At 42.1% G+C, this 27,223-nt stretch overlaps 1 protein-coding gene and 1 pseudogene across 4 annotated transcripts in view; both read left to right on the top strand.

The window, feature by feature from the left end:
- CALN1 (calneuron 1) overlaps positions 1-27,223 on the top strand; it is a 636,916-nt gene that overhangs the window by 65,138 nt on the left and 544,555 nt on the right. Inside the window, exon 1 of one of the 4 annotated variants that reach the window (XM_012449089.2) lies at positions 26,057-26,072. The exons of the other annotated variants lie outside the window; for them this stretch is intronic. The gene's annotated coding sequence lies outside the window, so the exon portion shown is untranslated. Of the gene's footprint in view, positions 1-26,056; positions 26,073-27,223 lie in introns of those variants that run through there. 4 annotated transcript variants of the gene reach the window in all.
- Positions 3,797-4,493, top strand: LOC105714932 (large ribosomal subunit protein uL16-like; annotated as a pseudogene).

Genomic DNA, 27,223 nt, shown 5'->3' on the forward strand with positions numbered 1-27,223 from the left:
TATGGAGACAGGGCCTCCTCACTGTGTTGGCCAGTTTAGTCTCGAACTCCTGGCCTCAAGCAATCCTCCTGCTTCAGACTCCCAAAGTGTTCGGATTACAGGCGTGACGCCAGCTGCCGTCTTTGTGTCTGCCTCTAGCCCCAGTCCGCTTCCCACCAACCCAAGTTAACTAGTAACCTGACCTCTAAAGACACAGGTTACTTCTGCCTGTTTCTGTGTTTTATTTAAATATAACCATGAAGCATATTTTGTGCTTTATCTATCTGCTTTGACCCAACATTATGTTTGTGAGGTTCATTCATATGGTTGGAGGAGGTTATTTATTCACTATTGATGTATGCTCTCGCTATTGTGCGAGTATATCATAATTTATCTGCTTTATTGTTGATGGGCTTTTATGTGGCTTCCAGCTTGGGGCTATTCTGAATAGTGCTGCTATAAATATTCTAGTGCATGTCTTTCGTGAGCGTATCAACACCTTTTTTTTTGGTTGTTTTTATTCCTGAGAAAGAAACTGCCAGGTCACATACATGCAGTTTAGATGCAACTTTGAATAAATCGTTGTCACTGTGGACAAACTATTTTTGAAACTTGCTTTAGTCATTAAACAAGTGACACTTTTCTCATGTCAATTATAATATTCATTACGTATGTACTCTAGAGACACAGAAGTGGGAGGGTGGAAGGGGGGCCAGGGCTAGAAAACTACACGTTAGGTACAATGCACACTACTCGGATGACTGGTGCACCAATGTCTCAGAATTCACCACTACAGAATTCATTCATACAGCCAAAAACTGCTTGTACCCAAGAAGCTACTGACATTTTTAAAAAGATAAAAAATAGGCCAGGCGTGGTAGCTCATGCTTGTAATCCCAGCACTTTGGGAGGTTGAGGTGGGTGGATCACCTGCGGTCAGTAGTTTGAGACCAACCTGGCCAACATGGCAAAACCCCATCTCTACTACAAAAATTAGCCGGGCATGGTGGTGTGCGCCTGTAATCCCAGCTACTCGGGATGCTGAGGCGGGAGGATTGTTTGAACCCGGGAGGTGGAGGTTGCAGTGAGCCGAGATGGTGCCACTGCGCTCCAGCCTGGGTGACAGACCGGGGCCTTGTCTCAAAATAAATAAATAAATAAATAATAAAATTAAATTTTAAAACATTTTAAAAAGATAAAAAATAGTACTCATTATATGAATGTACCATACTTTAGTCACTCATCAAAAGGCATTTCCTGTGCTTCTCATTTTCCGTAATTCGAGCAATGCTTTTTTCCATATCCTTATGCAATGGACTGATTGTCATTTTAGAATAAATACTTAGAATTGGATGTAGTGAATCCAAGGGTATGCCTATATGCATTTAAAATTTTGATACTTGTCCAGTTTTCTTCTTGAAATGATAAAATATAATTTAGAATGTCACCAACTGAGCAAGAGGGTACGTTTTCATATACTCTCACTCACACTGAATTGTCCCTGTATTTTTAAGCTTTGCCAATCTGGTGGAATAATTTCACATCTTTGCATTAGATAATATTTCTTTGATTATTTGTGATCCTACACATCTTTTAGGCCAGGCATAGTGGCTCACACCTGTAATTTCAGCACTTTGGGCGGCCAATGTGGGATGATCCCTTGGGCTCAGAAGTTTGGGACCAGCCTTGGCAACATAGCAAGACCCTGTGTCTACAAAAAAAGTTTTAAAATTTGCAGAGAGCGGTGGCATGCATCTATAGTCCCAGCTACATAGGAGCCTAAGGTAGGAGGATTGCTTGAGCCCAGGAGGTTGAGCTATACTACTGCACTCCAGCGTGGTGGCCGAGTGAGACCCTATTCAAAAAATACATAAATAAAAGAAACATCTTTTAGAAAATATATTTCTCATTTTATGTACTTGCTACTGATTTTATTGTTGTATTTCCTACTGATTTGTAAGTTCTTTATATACTGAGGATATAATTCTTTTTTTTTTTTTTTTTTTTTGAGATAAGGTCTTTCTCTCGTCACCCAGGCTGGAGTACAGTGGTGCAATTTTTTATCATTTATATGTATGTGTAGTTTTGTAAAGAAGGGTCTTGAACTCCTGAGCCCAAGCAGTTCACTCTCCTTTGCCTCCCAAAGTGCTGGGATTATAGGTATCAGCTACGGGGCCTGGCCAATATAATTCTCGACTGTTATCTCTGTTGCAAATAGTTATTCCAGGTTTTCGTTGGCCGTTTAGGTGTCGCACGTGTAGCAGTTACTGTTGTTTTGGTTTTCATTGAATGGAGCCAGCCTTATAAATCTTTGCTTTTATGGTTTCTGGGTTTTGTTTCTTACTCAAGAAGGCTTCTTGTAGTCCCAGCTACTCAGGAGGCTGAGGCAGGAGAATCACTTGAACCTGGGAAGCAGAGGTAGCAGTGAGTCAAAATCATGCCACTGCAGTCCAGCCTGGTGAGAGAGGGAGACTCCGTCAGAAAACAAACAAACAAACAAACAAAAATGTATATATGTAATAACAATCGTCTCTATTTTGCTCATAGTGATTTTCATTTTATTTTTATGTTTAGCTCTTTGATCCACCTGGAATCTCTTTTTACTGTATGAAATAAAGAGTTTAGTTTAATTATTTTCCAGACAACTAGTCAGTTGATCCAACACTCAGTCCATTGTTTCTTTTCTTTTTTTATTACTAATATTACTTTTTTTTCTTTGAGACGGAGTCTCGTTCTGTCGCCCGGGCTGGAGTGCAGTGTTGTGATCTTGGCTCATTGCAACCTCTGCCTCCCAGGTTCAAGTGATTCTCCTGCCTCAGCCTCCCAGGTAGCTGGGATTACAGGTGCCTGCCACCAAGCCCAGCTAATTTTTGTATTTTTAGTAGAGACGGGGTTTCACCATGTTGACCAGGATGGTCTCGATCTCTTGACCTCGTGATTCAGCCGCTTCGGCCTCCCAAAGTGCTGGGATTACAGGCGTGAGCCATCGCGCCCGGCCCCAAAACTCCTTTTCTTATGAGGCTTACATTTCAAAGGGAGGTGTGGAGACAAATGCTAAATTATAAACATTATTTTTATTCTCCTGAATTAGTATGGCAATTATAGATACACCTATAGTTTGAATTCCTATAGATTTGTGGTGTCTTTAAGCTCAGGGAGAGCTTAGCCTTTATTAACAATTCTTGCTTAAACCAATAGTTACTTTAGTGGTTATAAAATGGCGACTTTCCGTTTTCTGTTCTTTCTTCTGCATGTTTCAGCCGGCATTCTTATGCAAAAAAGAACTATTTCTCCTTTCCTTTCTTTAAAAACACAGTTTTGGAATTGCTGCAGAGTCATGGATTCTGTTTACTTTTTAAAAATGAATGCAAAAACATTCTGAACTTGGTAATATAGGGTTCAGCTGGAATTTATAGAGAGCGAACTGTGCGTCACTTGGGATGTGATGTTGAACATATGGTCCCTGTCCCCATGAAACTTACATTCTGGTGGAGAAAACAGACATTCGTCAAATGATCATATAAATAGTTAGGCGCGGCGGCTCACACCTGCAATCCCAGCACTTTGGGAGGCCAAGGCGGGTGGATCACAAGGTCAGGAGTTCAAGACCAGCCTGGCCAATATGGCGAAATCCCATCTCTACTTAAAATACAAAAATTAGCTGGGCGTGGTGGTGCATGACTGGATTCCCAGCTACTTGGGAGGCTGAGGTAGGAGAATTCCTTGAACCTTGAGGGCGGAGGTTGCAGTGAGCCCAGATCATGCCACTGCACTTCAGCCAGGGCAACAGAGCGAGACTCTATCTCAAAAAAAAAAAAAAAAATCATGCTCTTTTCCTTTGTCACGCCACTGAAGATCCTGGTGTTGCTATGGGCCGCCGCCCCGCCCGTTGTTACCGATATTGTAAGAACAAGCCGTACCCAAAGTCTCGCTTCTGCTGAGGTGTCCCTGATGCCAAGATTCGCATCTTTGACCTGGGGCGGAAGAAGGCAAAAGTGGATGAGTTTCCACTCTGTGGCCACATGGTATCAGATGAATATGAGCAGCTCTCCTCTGAAGTCCTGGAGGCTGCCCGAATTTGTGCCAACAAGTACATGGTTAAAAGTTGTGGCAAAGATGGCTTTCATATCTGAGTGCGGCTCCACCCCTTCCATGTCATCCGCATCAACAAGATGTTGTCCTGTGCTGGGGCTGACAGGCTCCAAACAGGCATGCGAGGCGCCTTTGGAAAGCCCCAGGGCACTGTGGCCAGGGTTCGCATTGGACAAGTGATCATGTCCATCTGCACCAAGCTGCAGAACAAGGAGCATGTTATTGAGGCCCTGCACAGGGCCAAGTTCAAGTTCCCTGGCCGCCAGAAGATCCACATCTCGAAAAAGTGAGGCTTCACCAAGTTCAATGCCGATGAATTTGAAGACATGGTGGCCGAGAAGCGGCTCATCCCAGATGGCTGTGGGGTTAAGTACATCCCCAATCGTGGCCCTCTGGACAAGTGGTGGGCCCTGCACTCATGAGGGCTTCCACTGTGCTGCCCCCTCGTAATATGAACCAATAAATTTACTTCCTGTCCAAAAAAAAAAAAAAATCATGTAAAGGAATGTAAACTTCCAGATGTAATTACTTCTATAAAGGGAAGCATTTGATAGGGCTGTATATGAGCTACTCAAGGCAGACACCAGGAAATGGATGCTGAGATCAAGAGGATGAGTATGATTTCTTCCTTGAAGACGGGGCTGCAGGAGAGTCCCCAGTACAAAAGGATGCAGAGGGATATCCTGGAGGTGGCAGGGGCTGGGCACACAGGCAGGACAGAATGACAGCCAGCCGTGTGGAGGGCAGAGAGAACCCACGGTAAAAATCAGGGCGCGATGCGAGGTCCCTGGAACCGGGCCAGCATGGAGACTCATTACCGTGGAAGAATTTGCATCTTTATCTGGAGAGCAAAAGGAAGTGAAGGAAGTGTGTTTTATAGATAGAGTGGTACCCAGACCAGATGAGGCTTTCAGAAGATCACCCTCCTAGGATGATGCCTGTAGACCCATCAGTAGGTCACCAGAGAAGCTGGTAGAGAGAGGATGGATGCTGGGATAGAGAGCTCTGTTGGCCATGGACAGAAGTCAACAGACTTGAGAAATACGTAAGCTATGAAACTCTTGTGACTGTAGATGGTGGAAATCTTCTGTGTCTTTCTTGGAAGGTGGTCATGTGGGCGTATCACTTACCAAAATTCATCAGATTTGTAGACAAAAGATCCAGGCACCTCACCATACGTACATGTGACCTAAAGATAGTACCCTGCCAAGTGAAAAAGAAAGGTAGAGAACACTGTGTGCTGTGTGTTAGCATTTGTAGAAAGAGGATGCAAGTAAAATGTCTCCAGAAAGAAACACAAGAAAGTCACAACGCTTGCCCCGTGGGCGGAGAGTGGAGGATCTGAAGGGCGGAAAAGGGAGGGAGACGTGTTACTGAATATTGTTTTTCATGATGGAGTATTGAGCCACGTGATGTGACTCAGAGGGGGACTGAGAATGCAATCGGGGAGAAACAAGTTGCCAAGAATGATTCTGACGCGGTCTGGCTTCCAAAATAGAGGGTTATGCCGATTAGCGAACTAAAAGCCACAGATAAAAAAGCGCGGGGTTCCTGGAAAATGGGGAGGAATGGGATCCTACAAAGCACAGTGGAGGGCCTGGTTTTTGGCAGGAAGAGACGCAGGGCCTCTTCATGGGGAAGTGGAAGACAGGATGCACCCTGATGGGGTTTCAGCATGTTGGCCAGGCTGGTCTCAATCTCCTGACCTCATGATCCACCCACCTCGGCCTCCCAAAGTGCTGGGATTACAGGCGTGAGCCACTGCACCCGGCTGCCAGTGTTATTTTTACATCTGTCTTTGTTGACTTTGCCCCTGATGGGATTGAGGGGAATCCGCAAATTGCACTTTTCTTCTGTCCCCAAAGCTGGGGTCAGGTTGATGGGGATCGCAATGCCAGCTCTGGTATACTTCACCCAGAATTAGGACAGGTACCTCCTGGCCAGCCTCAGGGAGTGATGGATAAGTGCCAAGTCAAGGTCAAACAGTGCTCTCTGCAGGCAGGGAGAGCCAAGGAGACAGATCAAGAGGATTGCATCTTCCGGTCCTTTTCCTTTCTCCATTTACTATTCAGAGAAGTGAGCGAGGAAGTACAGAGAGACCCAGAGTGTTACACTAGTGGGTATCACTCCACGTGAAAATGTGTAATCCAAGGCTAGGCGTGCCGGCTCATACCTATAATCTCAGCACTTTGGGACACCAGGGCTCAAGGATGACGTGAGGCCAGGAGTTTGAGACCAGCCTGGGCAACATAGTGAGAGACTGTCTTTAGAAAAAGATTTTAAAAAATTAGCTGGGTGTGGTGGTGCACACCTATAATCCCAGCACTTTGGGAGGCTGAGGTGGGAGGATCGCTTGAGCCCAGGAGTTTGAGGCTCAGTGAGCTATGATTGCACCACTGCACTCCAGCCTGGGAGACGCTGAGGTTCTGCCTCTTAAAACAGATGTAAAACCCTGTGTCTACTAAAAATACAAAAAAGGTAGCCAGGCATGGTGGTGTGTGCCTGTAATCCCAGCTACTCAGGAGGCTGAGGTAAGACAATCATTTGAGCCTGGGAAATGGATCTTGCAGTTAGCCGAGATGGGGTCACTACACTCCAACCTGGGCAACAGACGGTGACGCTGTCTAAAAAAAAAAAAAAAAAAAAAAATATATATATATATATATATATATATGATAAATATACATATAGTGATATCAAAGAAAAAGAAGTTTTCTACCAGGGCCATTTTCCCCAGAATTCCTATAAACATGTTTATTTCTTTATACCTCTGCCAACACTGGGTTGTTATAAATATGTTTAAATTTTGCCTGTTGATTAGGCTAAACATGTTAGCTCATAATGGGGAGTTTTTTCAACTACTGTTGCTGGGCCTGACTTTCGTAGATTCTGATTCTGTCAGTTTGACGTGAGTCTCATTTGTGTATTTAAAAGCATTCAAAAACCTCATTCGTGATGCTCATGGTATACAGTTAAGATCAAGGCAAGAACATAAGACAAGTTCTTGATGACTTATAAAGAGACTTAGCCTCCCACACAATAATAGTGGGAGACTGTAACATCACATTGTCAATATTAGACTGATCAACGAGATAGAATATTAACAAGGATATCCAGGACTTGAACTCAGACCCAGAACAAGTAAACTTAATAAACATTTATAGAACTCTCCACTTCAAATACACAAAACACACATTCTTATCAGTACCATATCACACCTATTCCCAAAGTGACTACATAATTGGAAGTAAATCACTCAATAATTGCATAGCATTTCATAGGTTTAAATGAAATATTGGTTGGCTGCTTGTTTGTTATTTTCTTCCCTTATTACTTCCTGTCTCCATTGTTAAGCACAGTTATTGGCATAAAAGAGGTTTTCAATTCCCATTTTTAGACTGCATTCTAGCCTGGGCAATAGGGCAATACTCCTGTTCTCTCTCCCTCTTTCTCTTCCTTTTTCTTCCTCTTGTTCATTCTTTTTTTTTCTTTCTCTCTTTCTTTCTTCCTTTTTTTTTCTTCTTTAAAAAAAAAAAAAAAGATCAAAGCAGCCCTGACATTTGATTAGGAGGGGGTGGGGGTGGCATCAGCACACACTTTTCTCTACTTTTGATTTTCTTCTTTGATAAGAAATTAACTTTATTTCCAATCAAATCCCTTAGTTCACCATCAAAAAGCTGGGACTCATTAACATCGCAGTGCCTGGTTCCGTGAGGCCTCTCCCCTGGAGCTGATCTGGGGTGCAGGAGGGACCTTTCTCATTCTGAGGCCCAGCCACATCTCCAGATCTCAGCTTGGGGTCGGGGATGTTTTTAGCAAGGCTCTTGGACCCACAGTACCGCGTCGGGTCCGAAGCTCAGGAATTGTGGTCCAACTCCAGCGTCGTATTTCATTTTGGTTCAAGTTGTGTTGTATCTGGCAACTGTTCTTTGGCATTTGTGGAACAAGGTTGAGTTTCAGTTTGGTTTTCATTTTAATCATTAAGTTCCTTTGTTGGTTTTTTTAGGTTTCGGGAAGGAGGTTTTAAAAATGTCCACTTAAACAGTCGTCTTTCCCGGAAGTCTCCACTTCTTCCCCTTAATTAAAAATAAAACAAAAAGCCAAAAGCAAAGCTTAGAAGTGATGGTTTAGAGCAAAACAAATGTTGCCAAGTCGTAATATCTTGCTGTAAGCTTTCTCACTCCCGCTGAAGCAGCTACGTTTAATCAGATCTGTTTCAACACGCCCAGACTAAATAATATGCTCAGAAATGTTCCTAATTGACAGTTTTTAGCTAATATATTTTGATTTTTTTCTCTTACATTGTAGTTTACGTTCTCTTAGTTCTTTGAGTATTTACTGTGTCAATCAGATTGAGCTAATAATAGACGATAATAATAATTGCTTTTAATTCTGTAAGTTTTGCTTTATGTTTTTGGAGCATATATTATTAGGTGTATCCAATTTTGGAAATGTTCTATCTTCCAGGGAGATTGGCACTTATACAATTTGAGTCCTCCTTGTTAGTTTTACATTCTTTTATTATTCTTTTAGTGATATCCCTAGGGACCACAGTGGGTATCCTTGAACCACTGGTATTTATCCTAAATTAGTACATTTGTCACTTTATTTTTTATTTTTATTTTTTAATATATATTTTATTGCATTTTAGGTTTTGGGGTACATGTGAAGAACATGCAGGATTGTTGCATAGGTACACACATGGCAATGTGGTTTGCTGCCTTCCTTCCCATCACCTGTATCTGGCATTTCTCCCCATGTTATCCCTCCCCAACTCCCCAACCCCCGCTGTCCCTCCCCTAGTTCCCCGCCACAGACCCCAGTGTGTGATGCTCCCCTCCCTGTGTCCATGTGGCCAGGCTGGTTTCAAACTCATGACCTCAGGGGATCCACCCACCTCAGCCTCCCAAAGTGCTGGGATTACAGGCGTGAGCCACCGCGCCTGGCCTGAATAGGACTATTTTTAAAATTTCATTTTTTAGTTTATTGTTGGTATTCATCTTGTATTCTGTGACCTTGTTAAGGTCACTTACTCATTCAAATACCTTTTTTTAAAAATGTATACAATCATGTTGCTTTTCAATAAAAACAATTTTACTTCTTGCTTACCAATCTGTGTGCATTTTCTGTCTTTTTATTGACTTATTTCACTGACTGGAGCCTCCAACACATGTTCAATACAAGCCCTTTTCCCGATTTTACAGGGAAGCATTCAACTTTTAATCATTTTGTGTGATGTTAGCCTAGGTTTTTGTAGTACCCTTTAGCAGGATGAAGAACTTCTCTTTTATTCTTAGTTTTCTAACTTTTCATGGAGAATAAAAGTTGAATTTTGTCAAATACTTTTCATGAATGCATTAGGATGATTGTAGTTTTTTTCTTCCATAAATAGGATAAATTAGATGGATTCATCTTTTAGAATTTAAGATTTAGACTAACTTTGTATGACTTAAAAAAAACTCTACCTTGTCAAGATGTCTTATCCTTTTAATATATTGCTGGGTTCAGTTTGCTAATGCATGTTAAGGCTTTTTTGCATTTATTTTCATTTTCTGTTTTGGTATTGTATGTATTTGATTTTGATAACAGAGAGACAGTAGCCTTATAAAATGAGTCAAGCTGTGTTCCCATTCTCTATTTTATGAAAGAGTTTTGTGGGATTGGTATTAGTTCTTCATTAAATGTTAGAATTCATCAGAGAAGCCATCTGGGCACAGAGGAATTTGTTTATGTTTTGAGGGCGTAGGAGGTTAATTATGAATTCAATTTCTTTAAAAGACATAGGAATATTCAGAATTTTTATATCTCCTTGGATTAATTTTAGTAATTTGTGTTTTTTAAGAAACTTTTCTCTTTTGTTCAAATTGTCAATTTTTTGTCATAATATTGTTTTATAATATTCCCTTGTTATTCTTTTTATATCATTAAGATCTATAGTGATGCCCGATCTTGGTATTTTTCATTTTTGCCATATTTTCAAATCAAGTTAGCTACAGATTTATTAATTTTATGACATTTTTATTCATTTTTCTCTGTCCATTTTGAAATTTGATTACTCTTATTCTTTTTCCTTCTATTTTCTCCTCTTCTCTTTTTAGCTTTTTAAGTTAGAATTTTAAAACATTGGTTTTAAACCCTTCATCTTTTTGTAAAGTAAATATTTTAAGGTATAATTTTCTTTATAAGCACCGCTTTAGCTGATCTCACAAATTTCCATACATTGTGCTTTCATTTAATTTAGTTCAAAATATTTTTAAACTTCCTGTGACATATGCACTATGCAAAACTGCTTTTTACTTGTAAAATCTTAGGGAATCGTTAAGATACCTTCTTATTTTTGATTTCTAATTTAATTCCGTTGTGGTCGTAGAATGGTTTCTGTGTGATTTTGATAACTAAAATCTCAAAGTGGTTTTTTGGTATTTTGAGATGGAGTCTTGCCCTGTCGCCCAGGCTGGAGTGCAATGGCACAATCTCAGCTCATGCAACCTCCGCCTCCTGGGTTCAAGCCATTCTCCTGCCTCAGACTCCCAAGCAGCTGGGACTACAGGCATGTGCCACCATGCCTGGCTAATTTTTTGTATCTTTTCTACAGATGGGATTTCTCTATGCTGGTCAGGCTGGTCTCGAACTCCTGACCTCAAGTGTTCTGCCCAACTCAGCTTCTCAAAGTTCTGGGATTACAGGTGTGAGCCACCGCGCCCTACGGCCATTACTTTCCATGGCAAAAACTGCAATTAATTTTGCACCAACCTAGTAGCATAGAAGCAAAAATCGCTCAGTTTTCTTTTTAGTGGGCATGTTCACTGCATTCAGAATTTAGTGGATAGCTATTTTCTTTTAGTGCACCAAAGATGATACCAATGATTGTAAGTTGTACTAGCTTTTATTATTTTTGTTGACAAGTCATTTGTCAGGCGAATTGTTTCTTTGAAAGGTGTTTGTGTGTGTGAAGGAGAGGGGGCCTGGCTGCTTTTAATATTTTGTCTTTGGGTTTTAGAAATGTAAGGATGAGGCCGGGGGCGGTGGCACATGCTTGTAATCCCAGCACTTTGGGAGGCCGAGGCGGGTGGATCACAAGGTCGGGAGATCGAGACCATCCTGGCCAACATGGTGAAATCTCGTCTCTACTAAAAAACGAACAAACAAAAAATTAGCCGGGCTTGCTTGTGGCATGCCTATAGGTCCAGCTTACCTGGGAGACGGAGGCAGGGGAATTGCTCCTCCTCCGGGAGGCGGAGATTCTGATGAGCCGAGATCGCTTTATTGCACTCCAGCCTGGCAATAGAGGGAGATTCCGTCTGAAAAACAAAAATGTAATGACGATCGCTTTCACGTGGATTTCATTGCACATATCCTGCTTGGAGTTTATAGGACTTCCTGAATCTGTGGCTTTATGTCTTTATTGATTTTGGAAAATTCTCAGCTGACATTGCATCCACCCCACTCTTTCTCCCCTTTTCTCTGTGGACTTCAGTTACATGTTTGACTCTTCACCGTGCTCGAATTCTCTCTTATTCTCTTTTCTCTATTCCCACCTTTTCTTCTCCTCACACATTAGCAGGAGATTTTTTACTGACCTATTTAAGGTTCACTGATCTCTTCTGCTGTGTCCAATTTGCTTTAAGCACATCTGTTGAGTGCATTTTATTTATTTATTTTTTGGTTGCTTCCAGAATCACTATTTTATTCTGTGTTAACAATAAACAAAGTTTGGCCAGGCGCTGTGGCTCACATCTGTAATCCCACACTTTGGGAGGCCAAGGTGGGTGGATTACATGAGGTCAGGGGTTCGAGACCAGCCTGGCCAACATGGTGAAACCCCGTCTCTACTAAAAATACAAAAAATTAGCTGGGTGTGATGGTGGACCCCTGTAATCTCAGCTCCTCAGGAGGCTGAGGCAGGAGAATCACTTGAACTCGGGAGGCGGAGGTTGCAGTGAACCGAGATGGCACCACTACACTCCAGCCTGGGTGACAAAGTGAGCATTTGTCTCAAAAAATAAAATAAAATAAATACATAAATAAATAAAAAATAAATACACGAATTTTAACTGAATAGAGATCAAACTAAAAATTATATATGGGAGAATCAGGAGAGAATGTATGTGTGTGGATGGGAGAAACCAGTAAGACTATTACATCTTCATCCTTCAGTTGGGTGTTTTAATCGGAAAAGAGAATCAATATTTTTTTAAAAAATCACTTATTTAGAAATATGGATATAAATATCCAAAGCGGTAACTAACTAGTCGAAAGTGTAAGTTATCTTTGGGAAAAAGGAATGGAGGAGGAGGAAAGAGAGGACTCTGTTTTGCACAGTTGACCTTTCAGAACCATTTGATGTTTATTTTTTAATTCCACTTCTGTGTAACAAATTGCCATTTGACCTTTAACAATTATGAATCACTTTGATAAAAAATAAAAGAAGAAAGAAATTAAGACTACATAAATAGACTTTAGTTATTCACTGGTGAATTTCTTTATCTTGTCATTCATTTTCTTAAATATCTATCACAATTTTTTTTTTAATTGTACTTTAAGTTCTGGGGTGCATGTGCAGATCTTGTGGGATCGTTACATAGGTACACACATGCCATGGTGGTTTGCTGCCTCCATCCCTCCGTCACCTACATCAGCCATTTCTCCCAGTGTTATCCCTCCCCAACCTCCCCACCCGCTGCTATCCCTCCCTAGCCCCCCACACCCCAACAGACCCCAATGTGTGATGTTTCCCTCCCTGTGCCCATGTGTTCTCATTGTTCAACACCCACCTATGAGTGAGAACGTGCGGCGTTTGGTTTTCTGTTCTTGTGTCAGTTTGCTGAGAATGATAGTTTCCAGATTCATCTATGTCCCTACAAAGGACATGAACTCATCGTTTTTGATGGCTGCATAGTATTCCATGGTGTATATGTGCCACATTTTCCCTGTCCAGTCTATCATCAGTGGGCATTTGGGTTGGTTCCACATCTTTGCTATTGTAAACAGTGGCACAATAAACATATGTGTGCATGTGTCTTTATAATAGAAAGATTTATAATCCTTTGGGTATATACCCAGTAATGGAATTGCTGGGTCAAATGGAATTTCTATTTCTAGGTCCTTGAGGAATCGCCACACTGTCTTCCACAATGGTTGAACTAATTTACACTCCCACCAACAGTGTAAAAGTGTTCCTATTTCTCCACATCCTCTCCAGCATCTGTTGTCTCCAGATTTTTTAATGATCACCATTCTAACTGGCGTGAGATGGTATCTCAATGTAGTTTTGATTTGCATTTCTCTAATGACCAGTGATGATGAGCATTTTTTCATATGTTTGTTGGCCTCATGTATGTCTTCTTTTGTGAAGTGTCTGTTCATGTCCTTTGCCCGCTTTTGAACGGGCTTGTTTGTTTTTTTCTTGTAAATCTGTTTTAGTTCTTTGTAGATTCTGGATATCAGCCCTTTGTCAGATGGGTAGATTGAAAAATTTTTTCCCATTCTGTTGGTTGCTGGTTTACTCTGATGATTTTTTCTTTTGCTGTGCAGAAACTCTTATGTTTAATTAGATCCCATTTGTCTATTTTGGCTTTTGTTGCCATTGCTTTTGGTGTTTTAGTCATGAAGTCCTTGCCTATGCCTATATCCTGAATAGTATTGCTTATGTTTTCTTCTAGGGTTTTTATGGTGCTAGATCTTATGTTTAAATCTTTAATCCATCCGGAGTTAATTTTAGTATAAGGTGTAAGGAAGGGGTCCAGTTTAAGCTTTGTGCACATGGCTAGCCAGTTTTCCCAACACCATTTATTAAACAGGGAATCTTTTCCCCATTGCTTGTTTTTGTCAGGTTTGTCAAAGATCAGATGGTTGTAGATGTGTGGCATTACTTCTGAGGCCTCAGTTCTGTTCCATTGGTCTATATCTCTGTTTTGGTACCAGTACCATGCTGTTTTGATTACTGTAGCCTCATAGTATAGTTTGAAGTCAAGTAGCATGATGCCTCCAGCTTTGTTCTTTTTGCTTAGGATTGTCTTGGCTATGCAGGCTCTCTTTTGGTTCCACATGAAGTTTAAACTGTTTTTTTTTTTTTTTCCAGTTCTGTGAAGAAGGTCAATGGTAGCTTGATGGGGATAGCATTCAATCTATAAATTACTCTGGGCAGTATGGCCATTTTCACGATATTGATTCTTCCTGACCATGAGCATGGAATGTTTTTCCCTTTGTTTGTGTCCTCTCTTATTTCGTTGGGCAGTGGTTTGTAGTTCTCCTTGAAGAGGTCCTTTACGTTCCTCGTTAGTTGTATTCCTAGGTATTTTATTCTCTTTGTAGCAATTGTGAATGGGAGTTCATTCTTGATTTGGCTCTCTGATTATCTGTTATTGGTGTATAGGAATGCTTGTGATTTCTGCACGTTGATTTTGTATCCTGGGACTTTGTTGAAGTTGCTTATCAGCTTAAGGAGATTTTGGGCCGAGATGATGGGGTCTTCTAAATATACAATCATGTCATCTGCAAATAGAGACAATTTGACTTCCTCCTTTCCTAATTGAATACCCTTTAATTCTTTTTCTTGCCTGATTGCTCTGGCTAGAACTTCCAATACTATATTGAATAGGAATGGTGAGAGAGAGCATCCTTGTCTAGTGCCAGTTTTCAAAGGGAGTGCTTCCAGTTTTTGCCCATTCAATATGATATTGGCTGTGGGTTTGTTGTAAATAGCTTTTATTATTTTGAGATACATTCCATCGATACCTAGTTTACTGAGAGTTTTTAGCATAAAGGGCTGTTGAATTTTGTTGAAGGCCTTCTCTGCATCTATTGAGATAATCATGTGGTTTTTGTCTTTGGTTCTGTTTATGTGGTGGATTATGTTTATGGACTTGCATATGTTCAACCAGCCTTGCATCCTTGGGATGAAGCTTACTTGATTGTGATGGATAAGCTTTTTGATGTGCTGTTGCATTCAGTTTGCCAGTATTTTATTGAAGATTTTTGCATTGATATTCATCATGGATATTGGCCTGAAGTTTCCTTTTTTGATTGTGTCTCTGCCAGGTTTTGGTATCAGGATGATAGTGGTCTCATAAAATGAGTTAGGGAGGATTCCCTCTTTTTGTATTTGGAATAGTTTCAGAAGGAATGGTACCAGCTCCTCTTTGTACATCTGGTAGAATTTGGCTGTGAACCCGTCTGGACCTGGGCTTTTTTTGGTTGGTAGGCTATTAATTGCTGTCTCAACCTCAGACCTTTTTATTGGTCTATTCAGGGATTCTGCTTCTTCCTGGTTTAGTCTTAGGAGGGTGTAAGTGTCCAGGAATTTATCCATTTCTTCCAGATTTCCTGGTTTATGTGCATAGAGTTGTTTGTAGTAATCTCTGATGGTAGTTTGTATTTCTGTAGAATTGGTGGTGATATCCCCTTTATCATTTTTTATTGCATCCATTCGATTCTTCTCCTTTTCTTTTTTATTAGTCTGGCTAGCAGTCTGTCTATTTTGTTACTCTCTTCAAAAAACCAGCTCCTGCATTTATTGATTTTTTGAAGCGTTTTTTTTTTGTGTCTCTATCTCTTTCAGTTCTGCTCTGATCTTAGTTATTTCTTGTCTTCTGCTAGCTTTTGAATTTTTTTGATCTTGCTCCTCTAGCTCTTTCAATTTTGATGATAGGGTGTCAATTTTAGATCTTTCCTTGCTTCTCATGTGGGCATTTATTGCTATAAATTTCCCTCTAGACACTGCTATAAATGTGTCCCAGATATTCTGGTATGTTGTGTCTTCATTCTCATTGGTTTTGAAGAACATCTTTATTTCTGCCTTCATTTCATTGTTTATCTAGTCATTGTTCAGGAGGAGCACGTTGTTCAGTTTCCATGTAGTTGTGTGGTTTTGAGTTAGCTTCTTAATCCTGAGTTCTAATTTGATTGCACTGTGGTATGAGAGACTGTTTGTTATGATTTCCGTTCTTTTGCATTTGCTGAGGAGTGATTTACTTCCAATTATGTGGTCAATTTTAGAGTAGATGTGATGTGGTGCTGAGAAGAATGTATATTCTGTGGATTTGGGGTGGAGAGTTCTGTAAATGTCTATTAGGTCTGCTTGCTCCAGATCTGTGTTCAAGTCCTGGAAATCCTGTTGATTTTCTATCTCATTGATCTGTCTAATATTGACAATGGGGTGTTAAAGTCTCCCACTATTATTGTGTGGGAGTCTAAGTCTCTTTGTAGGTCATTAAGAACTTGCTTTATGTATCTGGGTGCTCCTGTACTGGGTGCATATATATTTAGGATTGTTAGCTCTTCTTGTTGCATTGATCGTTTTACCATTACGTAATGCCCTTCTTTGTCTCTTTTGCTCTTTGTTGGTTTAAAGTCCTTTTTATCAGAGACTAGGATTGCAACCCCTGCTTTTTTTTTTTTTTTTTCTCTCCATTTGCTTGGCAAATCTTCTTCCATCCCTTTATTTGGAGTCTATGTGTGTCTGCACATGAGATGGGTCTCCTGAACACAGCACACCAATAGGTCTTGACTTTTTATCCATTTTGTCAGTCTGTTCAAAACGTCCACCCGGATCTGCGCTGACAACCCACAGTGCTGGCTGGAGCTGCTGCTCAGATCTGTGCTGGTAACTCGTGGCCCTTTTCAGCCTGGTGGGAATCTCCTGGTCTGTGGTTGCAAAGGCCATGGGAGAAGTGCAGTATCTGAACGGAGTACCGGAGGGGAAAAGCCACCGATCCTCCAGCCAGTTGCACTTTCCAGGTGAGGCAGTGCCCCACCCTGCCTCGGTTTGCCCTTCTTGGGCTACACCCAGTGTCCAACCAGTCCCATTGAAATGAACCTGGTACCTCTGTTTTGTGTCGGTCTCACGGGGAACTGTGCTCCCGAGCTGTTTTGAATTTGCCATCTTGGCCCAGCCCACGATTGTTTTAATGTCTGTTTTATATAACTCCAATATCTGGGTTTCCTACATTTTATATCTGTTGTTTCTCTTTATTTTTTCTTCATTTGTTTCTTTTTCCAGATATGTCTGCTGATTTTTGATTAAATGCCACATATATTTAAAAAATTATAGTGACTATACATTTGTTCTCTCTCCTAAGATTTACCTTTTCACTCAGGAGGCATTTAGGGTACGTAAAGATCGTTTTTGGCTAATCAGTTGTTGAGATAATTTAAGGCTGAACTTGATTCTCCAAAGGCTTTTTGTTTGCCCTTAATCTTAATGCATGTAGAATTTCAAGAGCTCCAGCTGAAACCCTGGGGTGTTTCTCAGTGCCCCTCCTCCTAGGGAGGTTATAGACTCCAATTTCCCAGGAATTCTCCTTCATTTCTTAGCCTCTTATGTGCTGCCTGATTCCTTCCTTTCTTCCTTTTCTTTGTATCCTTTCCTTTCTTCCCTCCTTCCCTCCCTCTCTCCTCTCCCTCCTTCCCTCCTTCCTTTCTTCCCTCCTTCCTTCCTTTCTTCCTTTGTTTCTTTTCCTTTTTCTTTTCCCTCCTTCCTTCCTTCCCTCCTTCCCTCATTCCTTCCTTCCCTCGTTCCTTCCTTCCCTCCTTCCTTCCTTCCCTCCCTCCTTCCTTCCCTCCTTCCTTCCTTCCCTCCTTCCTTCCCTTCCTTCCTTCCCTCCTTCCTTCCCTCCTTCCTTCCTTCCCTCCTTCCTTCCCTTCCTTCCCTCCTTCCTTCCTTTCTTTCTTTGTTTCTTTCTTTCCTTCCTTCCTTTTCTTCCTTTCTTTTTCTTTTCCTTCCTTCCTTTCTTTTCTTCCTTTCTTCTTTCTCTTTTCCCTCCCTCCTTCCTTTTCTTTCCTTTCTTTTTTCTTTCTTTCCCTCCTTCCTTTCTCTTTCTTCTTTCTTTCTCTCTTCCTTTCCTTCGCTCTCTCTCTTTTTAACCTTTCACCATGTGCAGTTTCAAGACAAGTGAATGAATGCCTTTGAGGAGACAATGGAGAAGAATGGTGCATCCATTTTTCCACGGTTTCCTTTTCTTTCTATGCCTGTGATACTCGGAAGACCTCTAAGATGTTACTTTCTTTAGGCATTGTGTTTCAATGCTACTTGGAAATGAGCTAACATTTAAAAGGAAAGCTCTCAGAGAATGCCAGGGTCATTCACACAAATGCCTTTCCCTTCCCCCTGGTTTTCTGACCCTATTCTTGAAGTCATAACTTCCATTCCAGTTTTTTGGCTAACACATGTTTCTGAGTTGTTTTTTTTTTTTTTTCAGACAAACCAAACAGATATTTACATTCCGACCTATTTCATTAGGAAAATAGCTTTCTCTTACTTTCATACAGAATATCCTAACTGAATATATAAGCCCTGGATGGATGAGACCATTTTACCCTCTAAGAGTATTGGTTCCTTTTTCTTTTGTGATCTAGTGTTTTCTTCACCTCTGAAGCCAACCTTGACTTTTTTTTCCCCTTTGTTAATATGTTGGGTTTTGTCTGGTCTGAATTTTAGAAATTTAAAAGATTATCAGCATATGTGTGAATATAATCTTTTTTTCATTAATAATCCTGTAACAGAATAAATCCTTAGTCATTTTCTTAAGGCAGTGACTGTGTTATTCTTTCTGTGGGCCTATATCACATATTTTTGCTTTGAAATAAAGTTAATGCAAAACTTTTTTTACATTAAAAAGAAGCTGATATTAAAAATGCTTGATAGAACATTCATATTATATGTTTATATACTATAATAGTTTATAATTATATATAAACATAAATATAAAATTATTATAGTACTCATTTATAGAAATGCCACATTTATGTAATGTATAAATTTATATATAAATATATATTTCTATATTTGTACATAAATTAATTGTATTAATATCTTATATAAAAATATATATACAACAATAAATTATGTAATATATATTAATAAAATGGCACATGTTATATTATGTATTATATTATATGTACTATTATCATATTTATGCATGATATATAATTATATATCATACATCCTATTATATAATTATATAATCATAATATACATGTGTCATATAATATATATTATGTAATAATATATAATGTATATATAATATTCTATCATATAATTTTATATAATATATAATATGTAGTATTACATAATGCATTATAAATGTGTAAATATTTATAGTACATTATATACTTAAATATTACATATTTATATTTTTATATATAAATATTTAACTTTGATTCCATTTTTTGGCTGGGTAATATACTTTTTGAAAATTTTTTTTAGAAAGTAAAAAGCCATTTATATTTCACTTATAAAAAGCTATTTAGGCCGGGCGCGGTGGCTCACGCCTGTAATCCTAGCACTTTGGGAGGCCGAGGCGGGTGGATCACGAGGTCAAGAGATCGAGACCATCCTGGTCAACATGGTGAAACCCCGTCTCTACTAAAAATACAAAAAATTAGCTGGGCATGGTGGTGCGTGCCTGTAATCCCAGCTACTCGGGAGGCTGAGGCAGGAGAATTGCCTGAACCCAGGAGGCGGAGGTTGCGATGAGCCGAGATCGCGCCATTGCATTCCAGCCTGGGTAACAACAGGGAAACTCCGTCTCAAAAAAAAAAAAAAAAAAAAAAAAAAAAAGCTATTTAATAATAAACATATAAATAAAAATGTATAGATATTTATATACATAAATAAAATATATACATTATATATATGCATTTATCCCCTCAATACTGGTTCTCCAGAGTTAGTTAACGTGAAACATTGGAATTATATTCTGTGCACATATATTACGTGTACATGGATTCCGTATACAAAGTTTTCTTTTTCAAAAGTGGCACTGTACATGTTTTTCTGCCATTAACTTTTTTCATTTTACAACATATTTTTTGACATCTTTCTAAGTTAGTAAATCAAATTTTTTCTGGTTATTTGTTGCTGTATAACAAAAATTCATCCCAAAATGCAGTTACTTAACACAATAATTTATGACTGCCCCTGTACTTCTGTGGATTGGGAATTCTGACAGCGCATGGTGGGGAGACTGGTCTCTCCGTACAGATTCTCTGGCCTTCTCTGGGAAGCGTCTCACAGCAGGGGCTGGAATAGCTATAGACAGGCCCGGAGCCTCTCTCTGTCTCCCTGCCTCTCTTTTCCTGTCCGAAATCACACTACTGCACTCCAGCCTGCACAACAGAGTGAGACTCTGTCTCAAAATAAATGAATAAATAAATAAATGAAAAAACAATCACCTTTCTTTACCTTTAGGCTCCTGCGAAGCTGCTGAATGAGGCACAGTGTCTTTAAGATAGGTAGAAGTTCTCTTGGGCATGCGGTTAAATATGTCTGAGGCCTTAACAAAGGATCATACAGCCCCATCCTGAGTTCATCGTTCCCAGAGACCAGACTTTACTGCCCTAGATTTGAAAGATTTTGCCTGGAGACACCACAGTGAGAAATAACAGTCCTTTCTCACCCAGCAGACCATGGTTCCTTGCTATTCCATCTCAATTCTGCTAAAACACCAGAATAGCTTCTTCTTTAATTAATCTCTCCCTGCTTATCTTTTCTCACCTGCATCTGGAAAAATACAGCTGGCATCTTCTATTTTTCCACTTGGAAATCACCCTAGTTGGATCCATGAGGTCATCAGGTATCCTTGCCATTGATTTGTTCTTGTTGTTTTTAGATGATGTCTCACTCTGTGTCCCAGGCTGGAGTGCAGTGGCATGATCTCGGCTCACTGCAACCTCCGCCTCTTGGGTTCCGGAAATTCTCCTGCTTCAGCCTCCCGAGTAGCTGGGATTACAGGCATGTGCCACCCTGCCTGGTTAATTTTTTGTATTTTTAGTAGAGACAGGATTTTTCCATGTTGCCCAGGTTGGTCTCAAACCCCTGACCTCAAGTGATCCACCCGCGTTGGCCTCCCAAAGTGCTGGGATTACAGGCGTGAGCCACCTCACCCGGGAGACCACTGGTGGTATCGTTATAGGCAGCAATTTTGCTAACTGTTCTGCTGGGACCTCACTCAGGCATTCTTTCCTTGAGCTTCCAATAAGCACTCTCTGTGCCCTTCATGTTTCCTCCAAGAATCTCCCAAAGGTCCTTGCAACCTCCATTCATAGTCTTTCAAGGCAGGTGTAGCTTTTTCTCGTTGCTGAACCCCAAATCCAGCATTTTAAGTTTTTGTTACAGTAGCAGTCTCCTTCCAGATACCAAATTTTGTTCCGGTTATCAATTGCTGCAAAATAAACTACTGCAAAACCCCTACCCACACAGTAGAGAATACGTGCTGTAAAGAATTCAGTGCGTCCTGGATTCCATACTTTGATGGAATACATGAAACATTTTACCCTCCAACATATATTTACCCAAATGATTTCTTTTTCTACTTCTACCTATTTCTATTCAGGGTGCGATGAATCTTTTCATCACCCTATGCCGTTGGGTGTCTTGGGCACTTGAAGTAGATGTATTTACTGATGGTAAAATAGAAGAAGATAAAGGAAGGGGATATTCACTGGGGGATCATCACAAGGTAGCACTCGTCTCGGTGTCCGATGTGCGTAACTCTGAATCCCAAAGCTAGAGGCAGGTGGCAGAAGGAAGTTGAAATTGACTCCTCGCTGTTTCCTGGAGGGCTTTACTATTCCAGGTTAGAAGGAGAACGTATGCTAAATCCAGCTACAAATGCACGCTAAGGCGAAGTCCCTCCTGTTCATTTCGTTCCATGTTGATTTTAGCCTCCATTCCGTAATTGGTAAATGATTTTCTTTGGTGTTTTCATAGGAAGGAGCTGACACATTTTTGCCACATATATTGAATAAAAGTTGAAGCAAAAGTGCCAGGGCCTGTAAACCTGCAACCACCTTAACATGGAAGTCTCAAAATGCTCATAGCCAGTGATGACCAAGAAACTGCCAAAATCTGCCGTCCAGCTTCTCCAGTTGTTTGTTTGTGTGTTTTGAGACAGGGTTTCGCTCTTTCACCCAAGCTGGAGTGCAGTGTTGTGACCACAGCTCACTGTAATCTTGAACTCCTGGGCTCAAAAGATCCTCTACCTTAGCCTCTTGAGCAGCTAGGAGTACAGGCACATGCCACCACACCTGGCTAATTTTGCAAATCATTTTTTGTAAACATGGGGTCTCCCTGTGTTGCCCATGCTGGTCTCAAACTCCTGACCTCACGTAATCCTCCCACCTGGACCTTCCAAAGTATTGGGATTATAAGTGTGAGCCACTGCCTAGCTTTCTCTAGCTCTGAGTCTCACTGAGCTTAGTATCTTAAGGCGAAAGATCCTTGATTTTTTTTTTCTTTTCCTCCCAAGGTAAGGTCTTTGGTGTGTGTTAACTATTCACTTGTAACAACAGCCAGCATGTATTGAAAGCTCACTTTATGCCTGGAGACAAGTTAACTGAGTGCACTGCTGTTTCACATAATCTCATTTAATTTTCTCAACAACCTTATGGAATAGATACTCTAATTATCCCCATTTTACAGATGAGGGCAGTGAGATTTAGAGAGAACAAACAACGTGCCCAAATTCATGCAGGCAGGAAGGGAGGGCAGAATGAGAGCTTTGGAGAGATGTTTCCCACTCTGGTTATGTGGGAGGCCTCTGCATTTTACCAGGATCTCCGTGTGTATATCCACACTTACCAAGGCATTTGTTTGTTTGTGACTGAGTCTTGCTCTGTTGCCCAGACTGGAGTGCAGTGGCACGATCTCGGCTCACCGCAACTTCTTTCTCCCAGGTTCAAGCAATTCTCCTGCCTCAGCCTCCAGAGTACCTGGGGCTGAGGCAGGAGAATTACAGGCACCTGCCACCATGCCCAGCTATTTTTTGTATTTTTAGCAAAGACAGGGTTTCACCATGTTGGCCAGGCTGGTCTCAAACTCCTGACCTCAAGTGATCTGCCTGCCTTGGACTCCCAAAGTGCTGGGATTACAGTCTTCAGCCACCGTGCCTGACCCTACCGACACATTTTGGTGACCTGGTTGTAATCTAGAAAGTGACAAAATAATTGCTTACAGAGATAACAGATTGTTGTTAGATAATGCAGCATTCATCCCAATTAAGGGATCAGAGGGAAAGATCTTATGGAAACCCTGTCAACTCTATTCATCTGCCTGCGACCCATTGTGGAAACCCCTGTAAGTATACTTTCTGTATTAGTCCATTTTCACAATGCTGGTAAAGATATACCTGAGACTGGGCAATTTACAAAAGAAAGAGATTTAATGGACTCACAGTTCCATGTGGCTGGGGAGGCCTCACAATCATGGTGGAAGGCGAAAGGCACGTCTTACATGGCGGCAGACAGGAGGCAGAGTGAGAGAGCCAAGTGAAAGCAGTTTCCCCTTATAAAACCATCAGCTCTGGAGAGACTTATTCACTACCACGAAAACCATATGGGAGAAACCGCCCCCCGTGATTCAGTTATCTCCCACCAGGCCCCTCCCACAACGTGGGAATTATGGGAGTGCAATTCAAGATGTGATTTGGGAGGGGACACAGCCAAACCGTCTCACCTTCTACACACAGCTCTGAACTAGGTACGTAAAGCTCAGCCAGTGGCTCAAGCATGTCATGTTATTGAATGGAACTGGGGCTGCTCACCCAGTGCAGCAAGACCAGCTATCCACATCAAGGTTTTGCAGCAGAAGAAAGGAAGGCATTTATTGGCAGGGCAGCAAGCAAGGAGAATTGGGCAGCTCATGCTTAAGCCAAACAAATCAATACAGGAAGGCTCTACATTTAGTTTGATTTAAAAAACCAGACGTCTGGAAGCAGAGGCCCCCTTAGGCTCACATTGGGACTAGTAATCCCAATACTTAGGAAGGTGGGGGTGGGAGGATTAATTGAAGCCAGGAGTTTGAGACCAGCCTGGACAACATAGGGAGATCCCATCTCTACAAATGTCATAGCTGAGTTCAAAGATTTTCTGATCTGTGATTGGTTAAGGAGGTGAAGCTTTGTCTAAAAAGATGGGGTCTGCAGAAAAGAACATTCACTCTGGCCTGTAGGTGTGGCTTCCTTCAGACCCCTCAGAAGAATTAGAACAAGAATCACAGTCAGAGTTTAGTGCTCAGTTTCCCCTTATCTGAGGTCTGTGTGCTAACTGATCAGTTTAAAGGGGTCCAGGTTTCTGGAAAACATCTCAAGGACATACACTAAGATGTTTTGTTTAGATTCTATAGGGAATAATATGGTTTGACTGTGTCCCCACTCACATCTCATCTTGACTTGTAGCTCCCATGATTCCCACTTAGGGATAGGGGAGGGGTACCCCACAAGTCCCTAAGTCATGAGAGGTAATTGAATCACGGGTGCAGGTTGCCCCCATACTATTCTCGTGGTAGTGAATAAGTCTCACAGATCTGCTGGTTTTATCAATGGGAGCTCCCCTGCACATGCTCTCTTGCCTGCCACCATGTAAGATGTGCCTTTGCTTCTCCTTTACCTTCCCCCATGATTGTGAGGCCTCCCCAGCCACGTGGAACTGAGTCCATTAAACCTCTTTCTTTTGTAAATTACCCAGTGTTGAGTATGTCTTTATTAGCAGCATGAGAACAGGCTGATACAGGAAACAAAAACTTTCCTGACTCTAACTTTCTTGGCTATTGTTTTAAGCTACAGTTACCTTCTTGCTTATCAAGTTGCTGGTTTACTTCTCAGGGCTAGCTAGGTGCCTGGAATTTCTCTGAAGGAACTCAAGATTTTTCTGTGTTTTCATGCTGGGGTAGGGGAGGGGTACCCTGCAAGTCCCTAAGAGTGGTGCCTGTTACATCTCAGTTACAAGATTGCTAGGGAACATATGATCCAGCAATCCCATTGCTGAGTGTATACCCCAACGAAAAGAAAGTAGTATATTGAACAGGTATCTGCACTCTGATGTTTGTTGCAGCACTGTTTACAAGAGTTAAGATTTGGAAGCAACCCAGTTGTCCATCAACAGATGAACGGATAAAGAAAATGTGGTACGTGCACACAATGGAGCACTATTCAGCCATAAAAAAGAATGAGATCCAGTCATTTGTAACTACATAGATGGAAGTGGAGATCATTATGTTATGTAAAATAAGGCAGCCACAGAAGGACAAATAACACATGTTTTCACTTATTTATGGGATCTAAAAATCAAAACAATTTTGTAATCCCAGCACTTTGGGAGGTTGAGGCGGACGGATCATGAGGTCAGGAGTTCGAGACCAGCCTGGCTAACATGGTGAAACCCCATCTCTACTAAAAATGCAAAGAATTAGTCGGACGTGGTGGTGCGTGCCTGTAATCCTAGCTACTCAGGAGGCTGAGGCAGGAGAATCACTTGAACCTGGGAGGTGGAGATTGCAGGGAGCTGAGATTGCGCCAATGCACTCCAGCTGGGGCAATGGAGTGAGACTCTGTCTCAAAAAAAAAAAAAAATCAAACAATTGAACTCATGGACATAGAGAGCCTACGGCGGGAAAGGGTAAGGAAGGTTGGGTGGGGGATGAGGGGGATGGGTGGGTAGGGATGGTTAATCGGTGAAAAACAAGTCAGAATGAATAAGATCTATTTGGTAGCACAGCAGGGTGACTCTAGTCAATAATAATAACTCATGTATTTTACAATAACATAAAGAGTGTAATTGGATTGTTTGTAACTCAAAGGATAAATGCTTGAGGGGCTGAATACCCTGTTCTCCATGCTGTGCCTATTTCACATTGCATGACTGTCACAACATCTCAGGTACCACACAAGTATGTACACCTACCATGTACCTACAAGAATAACAAACAAAAAAATAAAAAAGATTACTAGAGAAGTAGGGTCCACACAAGATAGTAATAATACAGGTTAGCAAGTGCTACACACACACACACACACACACGCGCGCGCGCGACCCTGACTGTGTTGCTGGCTGGCAGAAAAAAATGCTCAAACTTTCCTGGCAGTTGAACCAAACAGTGGAGAGGTGATTGCTGAGCTGTTTGGATGAGCCGCTTAGAGCAGCATTGCCTGCTTTTGTTCCTGATTGGTGTGAGCATTTTCACATGTATCTTTTCTCTGGTTCTGGAATCAGAAGCATCTGAGCTGGTGAGCAGTCTTTCTGCCTCCAAGAGGGTACAAGAAACTGGGGACCCGGGAAAGGAGGGTGCTGTGAGGAAGGACTAGCCTGCTTCAGCCAGGTTTGTTGTTCCTTCTTTATTGGCACACCCTTGGGGGCAGCAGAAAGGGACTGGCAAGCGTCTGATCTGTCTACGGGACAGTCTGAGACCCACCTCGCTGCTTTGATTCTTTTTCTTGCCAAGACAAACCTTGGTTGCGCTGTGTAATTCCGTCAGCTCCTGGGAGGCAGACTGGTGGGGACTGGGAAAGGTGACTGCTGACTCCAAGCAAATGCATTGCCCTTGAGACCCGGGGCCGGGGGGGAGAGGGGGCTGTCTGGGCGGAGACCCAGCAGAGGTCAGCGCATGGGCAAGTTGCGGACAGTCTGCGAATCTGTAGCTCACACCTGTGCCCAAGCGCCCTCTCCCTCCCATCGGATCCATCCTGTGACCTTGGGAGAAGTGGGGGCCCCGCCACGTGTTCTGAGGCCCTGGAGGGGGAAATCCGTGGTAGGTGGGCGATGCCCCGCGGCAGCCGTGCCTCCCTGGACGTTGCCAGGGGCGGTCACGCGGTATCCCACCCCCCGCAGTTTGGGCCATCGGCCCCTCAGCCCTGGCGCCCCGCCTTCCCCTGGGCTCAGGTGTGACCGTGGCCCTGGGACGTGGGCACCGGGATGAAGTAGTGAAGGCGGCGGGCGCGGGGCGAGCTGCCTTGTGCCGACGAGCAGCAGTTTCCCGGAGTTAACGTGGGCAGCGTCTTCGGGAAAGGAAGGAAGGAGCGCCGTCTGCCCAGCGCCTGCCCGCCCCCCGCGAGTCTGCCTGTGTGTGCCGTGCATGTGCGCGCGAGTGTGTGCGTGTGTGTGTGCGCGCGAGTGTGAGTGCGCGCGCGCCGAGGCGTTCCTCAGGTTGCGCTGCCTGGAAACCGAGGGAGCCATTGGAGAGGCGGAGGGTGGGGGTGGGGGCTCCCCGACCCTCAGAGGAGCCGGGGCGCAGGCGGCCGAGGCGAGCCTAGAACCCGGGTCCGGAGTGCGGGCGCGGGCGGAGGGGGACGGAGCTGCCAGGGAGGAGGAGCCGGAGCTGCATGGAGTTTCTGGGGCGCGCAACTCCGGCGGGGCCTCGGCCACTGCGCTCTGGGGCGCA

The sequence above is a fragment of the Aotus nancymaae genome, unplaced genomic scaffold (genome assembly GCF_030222135.1).
Source record: "Aotus nancymaae isolate 86718 unplaced genomic scaffold, 86718_ANA_hifiasm-v0.15.2.pri h1tg000012l, whole genome shotgun sequence".
Lineage (NCBI taxonomy): Eukaryota > Metazoa > Chordata > Mammalia > Primates > Aotidae > Aotus > Aotus nancymaae.